The sequence below is a fragment of the Schistocerca americana genome, chromosome X (assembly GCF_021461395.2).
Source record: "Schistocerca americana isolate TAMUIC-IGC-003095 chromosome X, iqSchAmer2.1, whole genome shotgun sequence".
Taxonomy (NCBI): domain Eukaryota; kingdom Metazoa; phylum Arthropoda; class Insecta; order Orthoptera; family Acrididae; genus Schistocerca; species Schistocerca americana.
This window is the reverse complement of record NC_060130.1, coordinates 871,294,778-871,318,412: the sequence shown is the minus strand read 5'-3', so window position 1 is coordinate 871,318,412 and position 23,635 is coordinate 871,294,778.

Genomic DNA, 23,635 nt, shown 5'->3' with positions numbered 1-23,635 from the left:
CTAAAATTAATATTACTTAAAGAAATAAATGGCAAAAATGTGAAGAGGAAGTCCAGCCTCAGGCTGAAGCCTCTTAATGTATTTCTGCTAGGGTTTAGCTTTGTCAAGTATTCCCTATACCTTTGTAACTTTGTACCAGGATTGTTCGTTCAACAGATTTCTGCAGTTCATTCCTTCTTCCATCTACGACGTTAAAAATCCAGGTTTTATACATGTATACTCTCCTCACTAGAGAATATGCGTAGAACATGAAGACACATGTGCTCCAAATGTACATTCCCAGCATGCCGTCGGGCTAGCGTAGATTTATTTGTCTTGATGTATTTTGTAGCTCCTATTTTCATAAATGATAGATACCTTCTTACGATGGCGCACAGGAACGGCACATATGGTTGACCAAGAGAAAGGAAGCATTTTACTTTCTATGGAAAATGGACTTACAATATTCTAATACAATTTTTTTAATCCATTAAAATGCCTAAATCTTACTCTAATGTACACATAATGTATACATACATGTGTGATGTGTATAGGGTTGTGGTACATCTTTAATTCTCATGATCGAATCTTTTTCGCTACGTAGGTAAGAGAGCCTGTATATAAGAACAAAGCAGCTTTATTCGGGCTAATCACTTGATCAGCGGTAATTTTCAGAGCAGGAATTGAGATTTGTCTATGTCATGAACCACATACATGCAACATACTGGAAAATAACCTGTTGTAAGAATTTAATTTCTTCTAGTGTATGTTTCATCAATTTCAGCAAAATATTGGGATATTAAAGAGATTTGGGAAAGCATTTATTCAGTAAAACGAGTAAAATGAACGAAACAACTTAATTTAAAACATCATGTTCAACTACTGATAAATATTTATAACTCAGGGAATGAGTAATTGTTTGCATTGTTGTATTGTCAGTCGTTCTCGTGCTCCAACCACTTTCTGAAATTTCGATGAAGTCTGGCCCGGAAGTTTGTGCAGAAAATCAATTATTGCTGCTAACTTTGCAATTCTATTTGCTCAAAATAAATTTAAAATATCGTATTTTCAATAACTGATATGTATTCAAAACGCGGATGACGAGTGATTATTTCCATTACTGTAATGCCTTTCGTTCTTATGCGCCAACTATCTTTTGAAGCTTGGGGGTATCAGTCGCTGTAGACTGTCAGAAAATCAACTATATTGCCTTAAAAGGACTTTCGCTGACTTGGCAGTTCTGTTCAATGATTTTAAAGAAATCGAATGTTATTTCATTGTTCTCGGCGATTCCCGTTTTGGTGGATTACGATCTGTTTCTCCATTTCCAACTCACGCAAATTGCACGCAAGCAGATAACTGTGGAAATACGAGACCTGAAACTACACCATTCCCACCCAGCTACTATAAACGACCCTTCTCCTCAATAGGGCAAAAGGCATCAGGGAAGCAATATTTCCGTATTCATTATTTTGACCCGAACGCCGTGACCAATTTACGTGCGTCCTCGACGAAAATAGTAATCTATTTAGGTATACTGAGACGTGGACAACTGTGTTGACCGCTAGTAGTGTGCTCGGTTTTACTGATTTCTGTATAACGGAATGAAAGGAAAGGTGGAAATACGGTGTTGGATATAGCGCGTTCCCTTTCCGAACAGCATGAAAATGGCTTCGGAGCTTACCTTCCCCAGCTATTAACGGCGTCTCATGTCCTCAGTCCGTGCGACACTGTAGAGAGCATTATTAGAAAATGCGCGTAAGTCTGGTGATCAAGATCTGTACGCGCCACCACGTCTCCTGCGTTTGCCGGTAAAGATTGGTGATGAGAATTTCTTCAATCAGCAGGATTTGAACCGGCTACATCCAGTCAGTCGTCGCCTCCTTAGTGTACTTCAACAGCCTCGGCTATGGAGTTGAGTAAGAAGGGTTTACGACCATAGAAGATGGTGACCAAAGGTCATGATGAGTCTTAAGTTCAGCTGACGAAAAGTACGAAAATGTCGAGAATGTGGTTGACACTTTTGGTGGGGAAGCGAATGGTACCACGGTTAATGAAGTCTCGAAATCATTAAGTTATGGAGGTAACCTCTCAGATATGCAGTCACTTTTGGTTGAAGTCATTAAATTATGTATATGATAGAAGGAAGCAGAATAAAGGGATCATGTCTGAATTTTGCTTAGATATATGTGACAAATATGTTCGAACGAGCTGTCGAGGACGGCCCTCGTTGGCTTCCGAGGCCCCGGATTCGAATGGAACAGCGTCGCAGCTTGCACCACTCTAGAATCGGCATTTTTGAAATGAAGAACGCTCCTTTCCTGCTCTGAAAGATCATTGTTGAAAAATTTAAATGACTCGACAGTCTGCTTGTATTATCCACGAGCCGTAGAGAGGAACAGTGATGTTCCACCTATCGTATAGTAGACGGTAGCGTTCGGAAAATGGAGTGTTACACGCGAAAGGTAAGGTCGGGCGTTAAAAAATGTGTAGGGAGGCGGTCGGTGCGGCAGCTGGGTGATCTGTGGCGGGCTGGCGGCTGGCGTTGATTGCTATCCAATTCCAGCAGGCGTCGGCGGCCGTGACTTCCTGTGCGGGTGCCGCTGACCCCGCGCACATGGCGCATACGCCGCCGGCCGCACATTCACCTGCCTCTCGCCTCAGCACTCCCAAAAGCTACACTGCCAGGGAGCTCCCAGTAACTCTACTCATGGATGCTAAGGGAAGGCTTAATTTCATTGCACGAACGCCGTGGCTGCTTCCAGCATTCACCTGACCCGTAGAACACGGTGAGTGGAAAAGTGTGTTAGAATTACATGAATTGTCGTAAAAAATTGTCGGAAGTCTGGATGGGAAGGTAGAAGACAAAAAACCGTTAGCACAGCAAAGATCGTAAAACTTTATGACCCCAGGATCTGGCGTCTCCTGCGCGATAGTAAAAAGAAGAAGTTAGAGAGCTCAGGTTTCAGAAAAGACGTCATACGTCATTGGATTGGAATAACGGGACACGTACACTACCTCTCAAAATTTTTCGATCCCCTACTACACCTTCGGATTTGTGATTAAAACAGTGATTTCGTTTTGAATATTGTCATACGCTCGTTCTGATAACAAAACAAGTATAAAGATGTAAATGCTAAGCACCTCAGTTGTGTGTTTGACTGGTTGTTCACATAGAGGGGCGCTGATGAGTATTTACAAAATCACTGACTTGCTTTTACCGAAGACGGTTCCACTTCAATAGGCCCCAATCCTTCCGTTGTCTGTGTAGCAATCAGTTCGCGTTAGTTATAGGTACTTGTGTGCACCTAGCAGTGTATTTGTATACCTGACCAGGTTCATACCACATTACCTCCTAATCGGACGGAAGCGGGAGAATGTAATTGTAGCCCTGCATCAGGAAGGCTATTCTAGTTGGACAATAGCAGCAAAAGTTAGCGTTAAAGTGGTGTATACACTGCGGCGGATCAAGCAAACTGGTGCCAGAGCAAGTGTTTCGCGATCTGGAAGATCACGAGTAACACCATGCAGGGAGGATCAGTTCATATGTGTACAGAGTAAATGTCAGAGGACTCGCACTGCCCCTGAAATTCATGAGGAAGTAAATAGTACATGAGCAGCTCCAACATCTGTCTCAACAGTGCAACCCATTCTTCGGAAACAAGATTTGAAGTGGTACATAGCGACCAAGAAACCTTTATTGTGCAAACAAAATAAGGTGAAAATACTGCAGAGGCCACATCAGCATATAAACAGGAGCGTGCAGCAATGGTTCAAGGTGCTATTCACGTTCGAATCTGAGTTTGAAGAGTATCGAACCTATTGTCGTATGTCTTTTCGTTCATGGGGAACGTATGAAGATGAAGCATGGTGGAGAGTCGGTCGTGGCGTAGGGATGTTTTTCGGGTGATTAAATCGGTGATCTAGTGAGAATGAATGGAACATTAAAGTAAGAAGGATAATATAGGACACTGATGAACAATGCAGTTCATCAGGCAAGAGACTTATTGATCGTGGGTTTTTTTCTGGAGCAGGACAGTTATCCCAAACATGCTTCTAAATTGTACAGAGGATATATCAGTCGACATGACAAATGTAGGGAACTGAATAATATGATTTGGTCAACCCAATCATCTGACTTAAATCACAAGTTTGTTTGTGTGACCATCCTCCGCAGCAAGCATATAAATACTTGTTTTGTAAATAAAACTACCTTTTCCTGCTGCTAGTTACTTTATTTATCCCATACGCGTTTCGCCTTCTCCTGTTCTAAGGCAGCATCAGTGGGATCTATAACGATACAGTTTTGTTAGTTTTAGATTATTAAACAGTCCACTTCGTGATTTTTTTTGTAAAAAATGTGATTACTCACGATTTGCTGATCTGCGTTTCCTCACATCTGGTCTGGAGGTTGCACTTCCACTTTTACCACTGCCATATAATCACATCTTCGACATCTTTGTGTTCTTGCCTTCCACACGCCGAGAAACATGGTAAACGGTGTGTGGAAGGCGAGAACACAAAGATGTGATTATATGGCAGTGATAAAAGTGGTAGTGTGACCTCCAGACCAGATGTGAGGAAACGTAGATCAGCAAATCGTAAGTAATTACTTTTTTTTTACAAAAAAAATCGCGAAGTGAGCTGTTTAGTAATCTAAAACTAACAAAACTGTATTGTTATAGATCCCACTGATGATGCCGTAGAACAGGAGAAGGCGAAACACGTATGGGATAAATAAAGTAACTAGCAGCAGGAAAAGGCAGTTTTATTTACGAAACATGTATGACTTAAATCACATTGAATTATGGGATGAACTTGACCGGGTGTAAGGAAACTGAGGTCGTCAAATGTTAAAGATCTGTGGAATAATTTACAAATGAGTTAGATTCTAATATCTCGAAAAACACTACAAAATCTTATCTCCAGAATGTCAATAGTTTGTGCAGCTGTTCCTGGGGCAAAGGGTGGATACTCTGAAGAGGCTAAAATCTAAACCATATTTTACTGTACTTTGTGTGAGAGAGAAAATATTTATTTGGTTGGTCTATTTAGTTCTTACATTGTGTTTTTACCTTGAAATAAATATGTAGTTTTTATCACGGGTGATCGAGAACCTTTGACCGATCTGGTCAACATGATCTTGTAGCTGGTATTGAAAGTTGCCTGGTACATAGATAGTTTGTAAAACATGTATCATGTGAAAGAACAGTGTGTACAAAGTGGCCTGTCAGAACGAGACATAATGCAAACGGCAAATATTCCGAAACGTTGTGTATTTGCTTATTAATTTTCCACAATATCTGGTAAACCAAAATAAGAATATGAATTGTTCAGTAGACATAAAAAAATTCTCTGGTCAGCGGGTTCAGTTCGAAGTGGGACTCATCACTGAAGAAAAATTTTCTGCAGTCAATCAGATTCCAGGTCGAAGACAGCGGTAGGATACCAACATGACTGTTGCCCGCCATGCGGCCCGAAAACTAGAGTGATGGTCTGAGGTGCCATTTCTTTTCATAGCTTTGGCTGTTATCCGGGGCACCCTTACAGCACAGCGGTAAATCGACGATATTGCACCCCCAGTTTTGTTGCCCTTAATGGCAACCCATCCTGGGCTTGCATTTCGGCAAGATCGTGCCCGCCTGCCAGGCCGCCGGATCTCTCCCCAGTTGAGAACATTTGGAGCACTATGGGCAGGGCCCTCCAACAAGCTCGGGATTTTGACGATCTAACGCGCCAGTTGGGCAGTGGCACGATATCCCTCAGGAAGATATCCAACAACTATATTAATAAATGCCAAGCCGAATAACTGCTTGCGTAAGTGCCAGAGATGGACCAACGCTTTACTGACTTGCTCATTTTGTGAAGCTCTTCCCGCTGAAAAAATCATTCAGTTGTTCTGATTTGTTTGTCTTTACATGTACATCTCATCTACCAGTTTCCGTCCCATTCGGCTATTTCCTTAGTGATGCATCTTTTTTTTTCTTAGAGTGTATTTATTACGTAAGGGTCGCCTAATCATAGGGAAGTTGTAGGACATCGGGATCTAACTCAGATGAAGAATACAAGACTTTTACATACTCTAATCAAATAAACAAGTGACAAAGGAAAATATAGAGCGTTGTTCTGAAAACTGTTTCAAACTAGACTAAATGTGGCTAAACTCTTTGGGACCCACATTTAATTGAAAGAATGAAGGAAGCAAAAATGAATAAGACTTGCACACCTGGGCAGCTCGCAAAAGCAAGACAAATTAGACATATATTCAACACAAATAACTGAACATACGAGATGCATAACCAAATGAGTTAAATACGAGCTGCTGAGGAGATGGATTGCGCTACTGCCTGAGCGAAACTTACATTCAAGTACAGCGTAAGGGCACCTTTCGACTTGGAGAGGAAATTGAATGCTGATAGTGACGACCGAACATGTTCCCATTTCTACATAAAAACAAGGGAAAGTAGCAGAATCTTCCCACCCAAACATTGCAAAGATCATAATTACGATTCATGATGTTGGTGCTTGTTTCGAACAGTCTCATTGCTGAGCACCGACCGCACCGCGTCTGGTAGCGGGAGCGCTACTTTGGATTGGGCAGTCCCTAATTTTGGAGAGAAGCAACAAACTTTCTCATGACAGGGAAGTACTGGTAGGCGGCCTCCTCTTTGATGTGCGGACAGAGAGGCAAGTTCCACCCTCACGCACAGACTGTTGCGACCTGTGGCACCGGCCCTGTGATAAGCGGATTAGCGCCAGGATGTGTCCGCAAGAAGCATTTCGAGAAACGAAACCATTTGTGCGAAAACTGACTATCATGCAGGAAACGCTCGTTCCCTGCTACGGATACACCGCGAAGGGCCTTCTGCGACCTTACAGGACTGCCGGGTTGTCTGAACCCACTCCCTTCTGACGAAAAGTCGAAGACTTGCCACTACCCAAAAAAAAAAAAATATATTATATATATATATATATATATATATATATATATATATATATATATATATATATATATATATATATCACTAACCACAGTTAATTATGGGGTACATGTGACAGAGCTGAAACAAAGTCGCAAAACGATATGTGACAGTCATGTACAAGAGTGTCCGGTTTTAACATTACTGTACATGAACTCGTGGATATAAGATAGCGAATTTGATACCAGCATCTCGGTGGTCAGTAAGGTTACCAGAAAATGTTGTTTCTAATTTATGAGTCCAAGGCATGAAGCCTCTGGCTTTGGAGAAAGCGCACCACGATCAACATTAATTCTTACACGAGACTACAGTCAACGTACTCAACCTTGTAGTTTTCGTTTATTATTCTCACACCTTTATGTATCTCGAGTGCGGTAAAGTAGTATGTGCATGAAAGTTATAATAAGCACCCTCGCTTTCATATTGCTCCATAAAGATGTAAAGTTTGATGTTATCATATGTTTTTCCAGTACATAGTTGCCATCAGTCCTTTATTTTGTTGTGCAGAATTCACGTTTTTGTGGCCGTTTGAGTCTGTAATGATCTTGGTTCTCTTTCACCTTAGCGACGCAGTAAACCATATTTAGAAATTGTGAATCGAATTTAGACGTTGACTGGAGCCATATTTCGCTGGTGGTTTGTGCCAGCAGCGGCCCTTGACAGGCGAGGACCTGCGATGCGTCACGTGACGTGCAATGAACCGAGAACAGAACGCTCTGACATGCAGGAGCATCAAACCTGAACGTGTTACATTCGAAACAAGGCAGTGAATAGCTGTCAGTTCTGTTACTGGTGAACCATATGAGAGCGTGAATATCATGTACAACTCGAAAACCTCAAAAGTTGTAAGAATGCAACATCATCAATCACGTTAAAATTAAATATAGCGTTGATTTTATTTTTGTGGTTTATTATGAAAATGAAAGTAATGAAACCGATTAAGACAGTGCCTACGACTCGACGTAAGAGTGATGAGACATCTGTTTCTAGAATGATAGATCTTTCCCCCGATCGAATGTTGAACATAAAATTGTTCTACGGAATATTGTGCTTGGCCCCCTGTCGGTATATGGGGTGTACCATGTATCTTGATCTCCCGAATAACGTTTTGTTCAGAAGCAAAATAAAAAAAATGTATTAATCAAATATTGTTTAGCTACCAGGGGAACATTAACCATCATGACTACCTTTTTTGTAACTTTGTTCGTTACGAAGATATGAACAGTATTACATCTTTCTAAAATGGTTCTGAGCACTATGGGACTTAACATCTATGGTCATCAGTCCCCTAGAACTTAGAACTACTTAAACCTATCTAACCTAAGGACATCACACAACACCCAGTCATCACGAGGCAGAGAAAATCCCTGACCCCGCCGGGAATCGAAACCGGGAAACCGGGCGTGGGAAGCGAGAACACTACCGCACGACCACGAGCTGAGGACTTACATCTTTCTCAACTCCAGCAAGTGGACGACTTACGCTGCTGCGGGTACCTGCACTGTATGCTACTACGGGAGAACGAAGTCAGTTCTGTGTTACATTTATAATAACGTCATGTTTACATGAGTGGTACACTGTGATATGTTCAAAAATGGCTCTGAGCACTATGGGACTTTACAACTGAGGTCATCAGTCCCCAAGAACTTAGAACTACTTAAACCTAACTAACCTAAGGACATCACACACATCCATGCCCGAGGCAGGATTCGAACCTGCGACCGTAGCGGTCGCGCGGTTCCAGACTGCAGCGCCTAGAACCGCTCGGCCACCCCGGCCGGCTGTGGTATGTTTTTGAACAGGTCTTGACGAGAGGAAGTTGATTACAGAATAAAAAATATAGGCTACTATTTAAAAAGACGTACTGCTGGTGATATCCTCGTAACGGACGAAGGCACGTGAAAGAACATTATGCTGGCTAATGTCCCCCTGTTGGCTAACATTTTCTTGATACACGTTTTATTTTGCTTCTGGACAAAACGTTACCTTGGGTGGTGAAGATAAATGGGACACTCTCGTACTGTGACAGTTAATATAACTTAAAACATGTTGTTGGGGCGATCTCTGTTTATAGATTTTTTTTTGTGAAAGCCAAAATTCTTGCTTTTAAGACCTTAAAACTATGCGCTTTAACTCTATTGGTGCTATGGATGTTGTCATTTTACCTTTTATTCATTTGACAACACATCTTGGTGCATTCTGTTTTATAAATAGCAAACCATGTGGAATTTTTAAAATGTATTTACACTGTGTTATTGAAATGTCGACGACAGATGTATGTGAACATAACGCAAACCGTAATACCAAACTGAAGATGACAGCACGATTCTGTCGAAACTACTAATTGGAATAAAGATCTTAAAATCAAGTGATTTTGGCTTTCACAAAAAATATATAAAAATATATGAGAACTCAGTCGCACCGAAATCCAAAGATAGTTGCACTCGTAGGTATTTCAGATACATAATCACAATTACCTAGCTTTAAGCACATAGTTGACGTCACAGTTCATTAGTGAATCTCAGTTTCTGCATTTTAAATCTAGGACATTGTGAAAGGATTAGATGAAAGAAGTTTATGGCCGTGTCATTTTTAAGTATCTATAATGGGTAAACAAACCGCGGTAGAAATATTTCAACACACGTGCAAAGAGAACGAGATGATCAGAAAGCGACTCCGTTGGTAAGCTATAACTTCTTCACCGGTAGGCGCAGAAGAACAAACAGCTTTTCACAGAAAGTCGTACATAACATTTTTCATTGAGAACTGAAAGGTTAATCTACGCTTGACGGCAAGACGCGCATCATCTGCTCAGTTCACAGGCCTCTGTTCATCATTCAGGTGAAAAGTACAACAAAGACTACTGCTTCGCGTTCTTGTCTTTACTGTAAATCTGCGCGTGTCCAAAACGTAATTCTTGATAGCTACGAGAAAAATTAGGCAGTTCTGCATTGCTCGCACTGTCCACGATTTACTGTGAGATTGCCATAAGCTTCCTTGGGTGTGGTGGTGTTCTTCACTGCAATGGCCTACTCGTCCGTCTGCCAGTTTTTTAACTCATTCACTTCTGACTTGGGCGTCACGTGCGTAAACAAGGGTCGCTTCGCATTAATGTCCCGCCGCTTTAGACACTCCCATCAATTAAGGAGCTTATGGCGCGCTCTGCTCATTAATTGTCCTCCACGTGCTCACACCTATCTAAATGTCTTTGACGCCATTCAGGCACACTAGGCACAACACGATGTCTTCGCTACAATCTCACTCGTAACAGCAACAAACTCTGTGCAGGTGTTTCCCTGGGTTTTCTTAAAATGTTTTAACGTTGATCTTGTACACCTCTCGAAGACCTTCAACCCATTTACACGCCCACAGTTCCTTGCATTAGGATGGGAGCTATCGTGTTATACTGTGCAATCTTTCACGCCGATAATGGAAAATATATATTCACCTCTGGTGATACAGGTGAATGAAATGCCCTCATTCAGCACTTGCTCGACGTATTATCAGGAAGTAAAAGAAAATCAGACGGCTTTTTAAATTTCCTCACTTCTCAGACAGTGATACTGGCATACTTTGTACAACTAACGTTTCTCCGCTGTCAGTTTATACTCCTGTTCATCACTATCGTTTCCGATCCGACACAGATAACAGATCGACATCACAAGTGTACAGCAACATCTTACGTACAAAACATTGGAAACAGAAATAACAGCTATATTTGACCTTTTTTTCGCTTTTTTGGTCATTTACATTCACACTGAAGTGGTTATTAGTGACGATGTTTTACAGGAAAAACTATAGGCTCCTGGTCATACTAGGTGGGAAGAATGGATAAGTTTGGGTGTTTGGAGAGGGTGTTATAGCAAAGATGTAGGCCTATATAAGGGAAAGTACTGGCGAATGACCGGCCACAGTGACCGAGCGGTTCTAGACGCTACAGTCTGGAACCGCGCGACCGCTACGGTCGCAGGTTCGAATACTGCCTCGGGCATGGATGTGTGCGATGTCCTTAGGTTAGTTAGGTTTAAGTAGTTCTAAGTTCTAGGGGACTGATGACCTCAGAAGTTAAGTCCCATAGTACTCAGAGCCATTTGAACCATTACTGGCGAATGGGATGTAGGTATTATAGAGCAACTAGTATTGCAGCTATGGAGAAAAGACGTGCTGTATCCTTCATTGGCGTGGAAGGAGAAGAGACGGTTATGACTTATACGAAAGTTAGATCTCGAAAATGAGTTCGTGTCTGAAAGGGGGAGGCTACTGAAGTTACGTTGAGAAACGATGTGCAGTATCTGGGTATGAAGGGAATGCTTGATCTACGTGTAATGCTTTGTTAATTTAAGATACTAGAACATACCAAATATGAGGAAGATGTGAATAATTGTGTTATAATTACTTCTTATTGAGAGGTGGCATGCCTTTAGATGCACACAGTGACTTGCCCCTTCTCATATTTATATCTTACTCTGAGTAATTCGATTTGGGGAAGTATGGCCGAGTATTATCATTACAAGGCTAGTATTGAGAACTCAGAGGATATGAATATTTTCCTTTCCAATTGCATGTGGTGAAAAGTTGCTATTGCTTCACACGCGGATTTTCCACGCAGCGTCACTCGTCACCCGGGTGGTCCGGTGACAGGCGGGTTCTGCTGATCTTGAAAGGGTTATGCCGACGGGTGTGAGGGAGTCGAGTGGATGCTTTCCAGACGCTGGCATTGTCATAAGAACCTGGACGACACGCCCAGAGAAGGAGCTGCTGGGGCTAGAGATTCCGTTACTTCGCAGAAACTTAGTGAAAACACTTTCTGACGGGCTGCCAGCGAGGCGTCGGAATGACTGGTGTTCCCAGGCAGTCTTGGCGGGCAAATTCCCGCGTTTTCTGCAAAATCATAACTGTGATTGGCTTGCTCAGGGGACAGCTACGTGACGTAGCAAAATTGGTGCCAAGTATCTCCATTGGTGGAATAATAGTGCTTCGGCAATAGAGTGAAATTTTCCACCGGTTCTCGAGTTGCAGATTGGCACGTTTAACCACGGCCACTGTGGTGCGGGCAGTAATGTTCTGTGTTCGGCTTTTACGGGTGCTCTTGGTAGAGTTGTCTCTCGCTTTTGGTTCGAGTAGGTTACAAGACTGAGCTCTCGCTGCTCTAGTCAGCCAGCCTTCCGTTGGCTGTCTAATATACTTTTATTTAATTGTGACTGTTTGACGAAGTTGCTGAAGTTTCGACTTCAATGTAACTTTCCGAGTACAGTTGGCAATTGAGCTTGCTGCGTACAAGCGGCCCATGTTGTCCGTCTTGAGCAGTTTTGGCTAAAGTTGATTGTATCGGAGTTACTGTGTGACTTAGCTTTTTAAAATCAATCACTGTACTGTCGGTGACTGCGTAGCGAGCCTTCTTCGTCTCCGTCAGAGGCGCATTTGTGTTGCTAGGAAGTCTTTAGTCTGGAACAACCAGACCAGGATAATTTGTTTTGGGCTATATGCGCGACATTATCATCACCACGACGGGACCTCGAAGCAACCAGCCATCGCCTCCGGTATGCCAGATCGTGTCCTTCCAGTTAAGAAGACAGCTTGTTAATGTATGTCCGCAGCACCGGCAGATTAGGGAATTTTGCCATGTGACAATCAGAGCTCAGCAGAGCAAACGTGGTTCTCTCTTGGGTGTTCATTGTCTGAGTTCTCACTACTGTAGCAGCAATTAATGTTGGGTTGGCTGGGTGTTTCTCTTAAGGTTTGAGTTGCAAGGAGCTGGCTCCACATACCACTTGGTCATAAATGTCGCAATCTAGTTTATGGACAACTTCACCTTCACAGCATTTATTTTAATATCCAATTTGACGTATTGTATATGTTTCATGTGTTTTGTTTATTATTTTGAGTTTAGTCATAATAAATCAAATTGTTATTTTGGACAGAACTTTCATTCTGTTGATCGATAGAGCAACCCTTTCATTTCTCACTACGTTAATGAAACTTTCCTTTATCAAATTAAATTATTGCATGTGCCAAACTCTTTTCCACTCCAATTGCAGGGTCGATTACAGTCAGTTCGCGTTTCTTCTTAATCCATGTACAACAGCAAAAGTCGGAGTTAGAAAAGGGGGGGGCCTTAGAGCATCATTTCCATATGAAGATTCTAGAAGAATTTGGTGTTAAATATACTGATAGTCCCGGCGCCTCGCATTATATATCAAATTTTGTGGAAATTGTATCATTTGGAAAGAACTGCGTGAGTAAATCCAAACTCTGAGGATGTTTTGACAATGTGCCAACAATAACTGAGTAAGATTGCTGAGAGATGGTGTACGCAGCGCTCCATTAACGCACTCTCCTGTGTTAGCGGAAAGATAACTATTACACCAAGGTTTGTGTATCAGGAGAGTTTATTTATGAGCAGATACTGTTTGAATTGAAAACGTAAAACAAGTGCCAGTATACCTGCAAGACGTCGAAGGACAGAATGTTAGCATATGAATGCGTCTGCACAGGATAGAATAATCGAGCCCGGGAAGTGGCTTTGTCATATTTTCACACATAATTTGGTATAGGGAATACTGATAGGACTATAATACGTATGTGGAGTGAGATAGAAATTGGTCGTTCGCATTGGTGCGGGTACTGAGTCCAGTAATGTGACCACAGCCGAGGAAAACTACCACTTTTTCTGCATAGCTGTAACGGAACGCACAGATTGGCCCACAATGTTGACCCGAAGGTGGAGCACCGCTGTAGGCGTGGATCTGTACGACGCTGTCTGCTGCGGGCTGGGCTGGTGGCACGCATACCATTGCGTAGGCCTCCATTGTCCAGAAACCACAAACGCCTCAGACTGCAATAGGCACGTGAACTCCGTCGCCGGCGTGCTGGGTGCTGAGCGGCTAACTGTAGAGTTCCGCTTCACTTGTCTTACAGTGACAGCCGCATACGCGCCATAAACGAATGCAGTGGCCGTAGCCTAGAGCGCCACTAGATACGACATACAACCTCGACTCGAACGATTTAGAGACATTTCAGAACAGCAAACTTCCATCGGAGGGTTTTCGGCACCTGAACAGTTCAAAGAAAACTTGTATATCATTTCAAGTAGTTATACCATTCATACAATTACAGTCAGTGGTGACTTCAATGTACCCTCGATATGCTGGAAAAATTAACAGAAAGATCCGTACCAAAGGACTGAAAAAAACACACCAATACCCAAAAAGGTAAATAGGAGTAACAAACCCATATCACTAATGTCGATTTGCAGTGGGGTTTATTGTGTTCGAACATTATGAATTACCTCGAAGAAAACGATTTACTGACACATAGTCAGCACGGGTTCAGAAAATTTCGTTCTTGCGGAACATAACTAGCTCTTTATACTCATGAAGTAATTAGTGCTATCGACAGGGGATGTCAAATTGATTCCATACTTTCAGATTTTCAGAAGGCTTTTCTACACCGTTTCTCACAAGCGTCTTCTAACCAAACTGCATGCTAATGGAATATCGCCTCAGTTTTGCGATTGGATTCGTGATTTCCTGTCAGAAAGGTCACAGTTCGTAGTAATAGACGGAAAGTCGTCGAGGAAAAGCAGAAGTAATATCCGGCGTTCCCAACGAAGTGTTATAGGCCCTCTATTGTTCCTGATCTATATTAACGGCATAGGAGACAATCTGAGTAGTCCTCTTAGACTGTTTGCAGATGATGCTGTCATTTACCGTCCTGCTAAGTCATCAGATGATCAAAACGAATTGCAAACTGATTTAGATGAGATATCTGTGTGGTAAGAAAAGTGGCAGTTGACCCTGAATTAAAATAAAACTGTGAAATTATTCACATGAGTACTAAAAGAAAACCACTAAATTTCGATTACGCGATAAGTCACGTAAATCTGAAGACCGTAAATTCAACTGAATACTTCGGGATTAAAATTACAAATAACCTAAATTGGAAAGGTCAAGTAGATAATGTTGTGCGTAGAGTAAACCAAAGACTGCGATTCTTTGACAAACACTTATAAGGTGCAACAGATCTACTAAAGAGACTGCTTACACCACGCTTGTCCGCCCTATTCTGGAGTATTGTTGTGCGGTGTGGGATCCGCATCAAGTTCAAAGAAGGGCAGCTCGTTCTGTATTATCGCGAGATGGGGGAGACAGTTCCACAGACATGATAAGTGAACTGGAGTGGCAGTCATTAAAACAAAGGCGTTTTTCGTTGCGACGGGATCTTCTCATGAAATTTCAATCACCAGTTTTCTCCTCCGATTGTGAAAACATTCTGTTGGCACACACCTACATAGGGAGAAATGATCATCACGATAAAATAAGAGAAGTCAGTGCTCGAACAAAAATTTAAGTTAACGTTTTTCCCGCGCGTCGTTCGAGAGTGGAACGGTAGAGAGACGGCTTGAAGGTGGTTCATTGAACCCTGCCAGGCACTTTATTGTGAATAGTAGAGTAATCATGAAGGTGTAGATGTTTAGAGCCCGCGATACTACTCCTTCTATGCGGCAAAGGATACGCAAGCCTGCTTCGAAGAAGGAAGGAAGGTTAAAGTTTAACGACCGATAGACGACGTGGTAATTCCGGATGGAGCACGAGCTCCTACTGGGGAAGGAATTTGGCCGTACCCTTTCAAAAGAATCATGCAGGCATATGCCGAAACCGGTTTAGAAAAAATCTTGTAAAACCTAAGTCTGCAATGCCCAATGGGGTCTGAACCGCCATCCTCCTGAATATGAGTTTTATCACTGCGTCACCATCTCGGTAGCCATCTCCGAAGAAAGAACGATGGGAGTCATTGCTTCGCTGGCCCGCACGTTCTCCGGAGAAGTCGCCTACCGAATATACGGGGGCGTGCTGTAAAGTAATGCCTCCTAATTATTTATATGAAAACTCTCAAAGCTTTTTAAATAAAACATTATTAACCATGTACATTGTTATTCTTGATTTCCACATATTTGCAGCCTTCTCCCGGTAGATGGCTCCGAATTATAGCGTGTAACATGGCGATGTGTAATGTAAGTATGTCGTACCGAAGGAAACAGCGTGTTGTAATCGAGTTATCTACATCTACATGTACCCATTTTCATACTACTTCCCTACAATTCAACTCTCGAGTAGCGCGTGGGAAAAAGGAACACCTAAATCTTTCCGTTCGAGCTCTGATTTCTCTTAATTTATTATGATGATCATTTCTCCCTACGTAGGTGGCAGTCAACAAAATATTTTCGCATTGGAAGAGAAAGCTGGTGATTGCAATTTCGTTAATAGATATCGCCGCAAAGAAAACCACCTTTGTTTCAGTGACTGCCACCCCAACTCGCGTATCATATCTGTGACACTCTCACCCCTATTGCGCGATAACACGAAACGAGCTGCCCTTCTTTGCACTTTTTCGATGTCCTCTGTCAATCCTACCTGGTAAGGATCCCACACCGCGCAGCAATATTCCACCAGAGGACGAAAAAGTGTAATATAGGCTGTCACTTTAGTGGGTTTGTCACATCTTCTATGTGTTTTGCCACCAAAGCGCAGTCTTTGTTTCGCCTTCCCCACAATATTATTTATGTGATATTTCCAATTTAAGTTGCTCGTAGTGTAATTCCTAGGTATTTAGTCGAATTGACAGCGCTTTGTGCGATTTATCGTCTACCCAAAATTTATCGGATTTCTTTTCGCACCCATGCGGATGACCTCGCACTTTTCTTTGTCTTGCCATTTTTCGCACCGTACAGAAATTCTCTCTAGATCATTTTGTAATTGGAATTGATCGTCTGATGATTTTACTAGGCAGTAAATTACAGTGTCATCTGCAAACAGTCTAAGGGGGCTGCTCAGATTATCACCTAGATCATTTATGTAAATCAGGAACAGCAGAGGGCCCATGACACTACCCTGCGGAACGCCAGATATCACTACTGTTCTACTCAATTATTTACCGTCTATCACTACGAACTATGACCTCTTCGGATTCGAAGAGTTGGTCCAGTCGTGGAGCTCCATCTCCTTCAGCGTGACAATGTCAGACCGCACACAAGCGCTCCTACATCTGCAACAATCTGACGCCTTGGATTCACTGTCATCGATCATACTCCCAACTTGGTCCCATCCGGTTTTCATCTTTTTCCAAACCACTGAAAAAACATTCGAGAACTTAGATTTGATAGTGATAAAGCGGTACAAGCAAAGGTAAAGTTGTGGCTCCGTCAACAAAATCAAACATTCTACAGTGACAGTATCAACAAACTGGCCTCTCGTTGAGAGAAATGTGTGCGTCGCCAGGGTGACTTCGTTAAGAAATAATTATGTAGATGTAAAAAATAAAGATATAGAATGATAGTAACGTTTGATTTGTTTAAAAAGCTTGAAGGGTTTTCGTATAAAAATTCGGAGACATTACTTTTCAGCACGCCCTAGTATTTATGCTCATCCACTCTCACGTGACACGCTATGTAGAAGTTTGTTGTCGTTATCCACTATATGAATGACCTCTTGTTGTTCCCCTATGCAACTTCCCGTTGAACAGCGGATAGACAAATATATGGAGACACCAAAATCATAACACATTGTCGTATAGGAAAACCGTTGACTTTCAAAACAGCTTCTGGTCGTTTTGAATGGATAGCTACGGCTCCTGTGTAGTTTTCAAGGGAATGTTAAACAATTCTTCCTGCAAAATAGTGACAAGTTCGCGTAACGATAATGGAGGTCGATAGCGATCACGCACACTTCTTCCAAAAGTAGACCACAAAGGCTCAATAAAACTGAGATGTGGTAACTGAGCTGACAAGGGGAGGTGCAACAACTAATCCTCGTGCTCGCGAAACTAGTCCTGGACACTGCGAGTCCGTGTGGACACTGGTCCTGTCGTCTTGGAACACAGCTCACCAGATCGGCCAAAATGGTCAGATAATCCTTCACAGTACTGTGACTTTGCAGAGTAAATATGGAGACCATGGAATACCACGACATAGCTACAAAAATCATCACCGAAAGCCACCCACGTTCTACTCTTACGACGCAAACTAGACTATAAGTTGAAAATAGTGTAAACAAGACTCATACGACCAAAAGATTTCCTTCCAATGTTCCAAAGTGCAGGTTTTATTTCGTCAGCACCACGTTTTCCTGTTACCGGCATTTGCATAATTGATCAGTGGTTTTGGTATTGTAGCTCGCTCTCCAATTCCTTTCTTTTGGATCTTCCTTCCTGTTATTTTGGTGCTGACAGGGTTCGTGAGTGCGACATTCAGTTGTGCAATGACTTTTGCAGTTATCATCGTCCTATTTTTCATCACATTCACCTTCAGTGACCGCCGTCATGACCATTGAATACACTTTCGTCCGCGTTGTGAAGAAGCGAATGATGTTTCTCCGCTTTCCCTGTATGCCGCATAAATCTTCGGTAGGGCGCCTCATGAAACACTAAATACTTCGACTACCGTGGATACGGAAGCACCCACCATGCGAGGGCCAACAATCTACCCACGTTCGAATTCACGTAGCTGCGACATAGTGCACTCACAAGGAACAACCATGAAACATTTTGCAACAGTTTTTACATAATTCCTCATGGGTCCAAATTAGTTCAGTTTCACACAGGTTGTAGTTTTTTTCATGGGACACAGGAAATGGTAATTGACTCAATCGATCAACATGTACCTGTGCCAGCAGATGCGTTAAATGAATCTGAAATCGTGTAAGTCTGCAGATTTTTGTGGCCGTTGTCACTGAAGTTAAAATCTTCTGGATTGTTGGGCCTTGTCATGTTTCTTCTGAAGTGATCGACGTTTCTACCCCAAAACGTTGATCATTTTAGAAGAAGTGTGGCGCGGCCTGGTAGTCCAGATGATTTTAACTTCAGAATCTGAAATCAGTTTCTACAGTGCCTATGTGACTTAGGCCACATGATCTAATGTCGCAGTGAGTGAGTCTACGAAGTGGAAAAAGTGTAGTTGTTCATTTATTAAAGGCTTGAAGTTATTGATTTTACTTTTAAGGAGCTATGGCTTGTGAACATAGAAAGCTTACAGTACAGCAGAAACTGACGATCATCCACGATGCTGATGAGAATCGTGCATACAACATTTCGACATAGCAAATAAATACAGTTTAGCAGCACATTCAAAATTAAGGAAGCATTCTTAAATGTAGAAGCTAACAATTCCTGTGGACAGAAAAGGAAGGACATTCTTATGTCTTCATTCAATGATACAGAAAATATTCTTTTAAAATGGTCTCAAGGAATGAGATGTGGCAGCATTCCTATAAGTGGAAAAGTACTACAAGAGAAGACTTGTGAAAACAACCTGACAGTCGACTTGGAAAGAATCATTAAATTTAAATAACATTATGATGTACTATTACTTCATTATCTGAATGACATGAACTAATCTATGTCGCAAGCATTTAACAGGTCATTGCTACTCTGAACCAGTAGAATGTCATCCACATCATTAGAGTCCAGATGACTGCGATGCTTGGTAACAACCAAACGTGCAGCTCTGAAGCTGTTCTCACTAGATCCTGTTGAGGCTGGAATACACTGCATGCTCTTAGGTACACTTTCCAGAGGAGGTACTGTCTTTTTATGTTCTTTCCACCATCCAAGAATATCAGTTTTCATCTCTGCATCTGTTTTGGTAGCACCAACTGAGAGGTACAGTGATACTTCGCAGTGTTTGTCCACATGGTCCAGACAGTCGTTCTTCCCGCGAACCATACGCGACTGGAACAGAAAAGCGAGGTAATGACAGTGGCACGTAAAGTGCCCTCCGCCACACACCGTTGGGTGGCTTGCGGAGTATAAATGTACATGTACATGTACACAGAACACGGTTCTCACCACGGCTGACACCTGATGCCGTTCGTGCTCAAATATAACAGTGTCACTTGCATGCTTGGCTAGCATCTGCATTTTCGTTCGAGCATGCATTTCTCACGTTGTATCCATAATTTTGACCTGCCGCTGTAGGCTCTTTTCTGCGTCACTTAGACAGTACGAGTAAGTTAACACAACGACTCCATGTCTCCCAAGACAAACATAAATCATTTCCGAGACAACGTGTATTGGAAATTAGAAGTGGGGTGGACGACGAAATATGTAGAGGCCAGTTATTATATTCTTAACATTGGTCGTGGGATAGTTACGAGTATGGCAGTCTTTTGGTTTGTAATCTTCTACAGAGTGCTGTGTTTTCAGGGACAAGTATAGGGATGGGTTCCGCATTTATTCACGAAACACAGTTCAGATCCAGGTTGACAGCATTCGAACATCTCCTACAGATACGGGTGTAGTACGAGCATAAACATTGAGTTTTAAGAATAAACGGATTTGACTGCCACTAATAATTGAGATGTGCAGTTTCTTTTTCTAGTGCGTTTCCACCCAGGAAATGCATGAAGAGAATAATATCGAAATAAATCATAAGTAATTGTGATTAAATTTCGCACCATCCATATAACTGAAGTGATATTTCGGTAATTTCCACTCATTTTCGTCAACCGTCCGAAAACGTCATGTTTTAAGGTAACGGAAACTGAACAAAAAAAGTGTTTTACAAACCGAATACTATTGTCTGATGGCGAAAGAAGATTCCTGACAGTAAAACCTTTTGAGTCCCAACAACATGAAAACAAATATAATTTAAATTTTTTTCACAAATGTGACATTTGTTGGCGTAGTAAGCAACGAATAAAAGAAAAAATTGTCAAAAGGTAAACCCTCAGTTGTTTTAAAGAGAGGGTTTCACTTTGGAATATAATTTTTTAAATTTTTCAGAAAATTTAACAACGAATACGAGAAATTGGCAGAAAGTAAACAGTCAATTGTCTTAAAGAGGTGGTGTCACTTTGGAATCACTTGGACATATTGTTTTCAACACCCAATATTTCGTGAGATGTATTTAAATGCAAATCCGCATTTTTCCAGGACGCAGTTCCATATTCTCGAGGCTTGCGTGAACATGTTGTTGTGCTGGACGAAAATACACTCCCCAGTACAACGGTGGGTTGTTTGGTTTGCTTCGGGAGGAGACCGAGTGGATACTACTAACGCATAACATATTAGTTCACTTTATTACAACGTAGATACGAATTATTTAACTTTGTACAAAACATTTCCACAGGAATGTGAACGTTAACGTATCACTTTATAGAAACAAATTACAAGTATCTCACTCAGAGTACATTTAACAATAACTTTCACACTAAGTTCTGCTTAATACATTGATCACAGTGCTGGCCTGCTAGGAGACGGACTGAGAGGCACTGTGCTTGGCCGTAAGTAGACGAGCGGATACGGCGGCTTAGCGAAACGTTAGTGGGCGTCATTATGCCGGGGTCGCTCATTCGTCGATGCACCTTGCAGCGACCCTCTTTTCGTACGGTTGCGTTGGGAGGTGCCAACGTTGCTTTGGCTCTCGCTCTTCGGACGACACTACACTCATAATGGCTAAAGTGTAGTGCCTAATAACAAGCTAAAATGGGTCCGAAATTTAATAAATTTTGTATCAAAATTGTAAGGGGTATAGCCCGCATCTCGTGGTCGTGCGGTAGCGTTCTCGCTTCCCACGCCCGGGTTCCCGGGTTCGATTCCCGGCGGTGTCAGGGATTTTCTCTGCCTCGTGATGGCTGGGTGTTGTGTGCTGTCCTTAGGTTAGTTAGGTTTAAGTAATTCTAAGTTCTAGGGGACTGATGGCCATAGATGTTAAGTCCCATAGTGATCAGAGCCATTTGAACCATTTTTTTGTAAGGGGTATTCAAAAATTAACGCACTACAGTCCAGAATCGGTATGCCAGTCACGGAAAATCGCCGTGTGCACTGAAGCCATCATCCATCGACGCTCCAGGTTGAAGATACTCGTTTGGTAAAACTCTGCGTCCCTCTTCGTGAAGAAGTCCATAACTGCCTGCTGCACATCCTCGTCAAACAGAAATCGTCGACCTTCCAAGGCCTTTTTTAAGGGATCGAAGGTGTGATAATGACATGGGGAGAGATCAGGACTGTAGAGAAGATGCGCGAGTGTGTCCCACTTGAGTTGGCCTAACTTCTGCGTTAGATTTATGATATGGGGACGTGCGTTATCATGAAACAGCGCCACACTTTGTCGCAGTTTTCCCGGACCATTCCAAAGCGGTGGTTTTAGACAGGCGTGCTGCCCCGTACACGTTCTTCATTCCCCAATGGATGTCGTCCGGTGTTAGTCCTTCGGCAGCCAAGAAAAGAATAAGAGCGAGTTGGTCCTGTTTGGACGCATTTTATAATAACGTCGCCTTAGTCCACGTTTCCGCATATACGGCACGCATGTCGCAAAGACACGGATGCCACACTAATCACTTGCCTACATGTCGCTGCTTATATACCCATATCGGAGTCGCGCTACGTTGCATATACGCTGCAGCAGCGCTCTCAAATTGATTTTTTAAAATTTTCATTTCATTCCCCCATATGGGTACGAACTGGCAGCAGCGATGTAGCCGGCTTGCAACCTACAGTTTTTTTTAACATAACAGTCGTGTTAATAAACATAGAAAGATGAACAAAACTGTGAGTATTGAAATTCTCAGGTTATGCTGATGCGGTGGAGTTGTTGCGTGACGAGCTGCTCAGAGGCTATGAGTTTCAGGAGATGATGCTGATGTTTTTGCTTGATGACCAGCCCCAGGTAATAGACGGAAAAGATCACAGAATCTCGGTGGATAGTGAGACGGAGGATGTGGAGAGAAGCTGCCATCAAAGCTGTGTGGTTGGAAGCGCTGCTCAAGGTTGAACAGGAAAGTATTATTAGACGATGTCGTCTACTCGTGAAAAAAAGAAGTAGGAGTGGTTTTGAGAGTGCATGGCAGTGGCATTTTTAAATAAAGGAATGGGACGCCAGTGTGGCTTGATAAAGGATATGTGGATGCTCAAATGGGTGGAATTTTGAAGGACAGTGGTTATGAAGCGGATGATGTCTTCAGCGGTAGGAGCAGGATGTAGGGAAATGTTTGAGTGAAATGGTGTGCCAATAGGGCGGATTGGGACGGTCACTTCAGATTTGTTGGGAGGTGGTTTGGATGTACACTTACAGGAGTAAGTGGGATGGAACTGGTGGAGAGTGTTACAGATGCGTGGAGATGAAGGTTGGAGTGGTGTTGGTACAGGTGGTTGGCTTTGCAATGGGGACAGGTAGGAGGATTTTTGCAATCAGAAGTTAAATGATCGTTGTAGATGAGGTATTTGTCGCTTGGGCTTGAAATCAAAAAGGCTCTACATTGTGTTTATGGTGATAGATGAAGGCTACATTGTGAAGGAGGTGATCTATGGTTGAGGGTTCTTCAGCAGAGACACAGATAAGGAAAGTAGGACTAGAATAGCGGTGGATACGAAGGGCTTTTCAGATTAGGGAGTCGTAATTGGAATTGAGTTCCCCCTCAACTTACCACACTGTAATCTCAGTGTCAGCCCACTTGATCACAGCAGTAAGAGTCGGTAGGCGGTGGGCCGGTTGCCATTGTATGGGTCGTGGTGGGCGGAGTGAAGATAGGAAGGCATGTGGACCAAAGTTGATGGAAGATAGTATTTGTTGTAGGTGGGTTTGGAAATCAGGATCAGAGGACTTGATGGTAATGGAGCCTTTGTCGGACATGAGTTGTGGTTTGTTGAGGTTTGGAAGGAGCTTTTTTATTTCTGGGGAACAT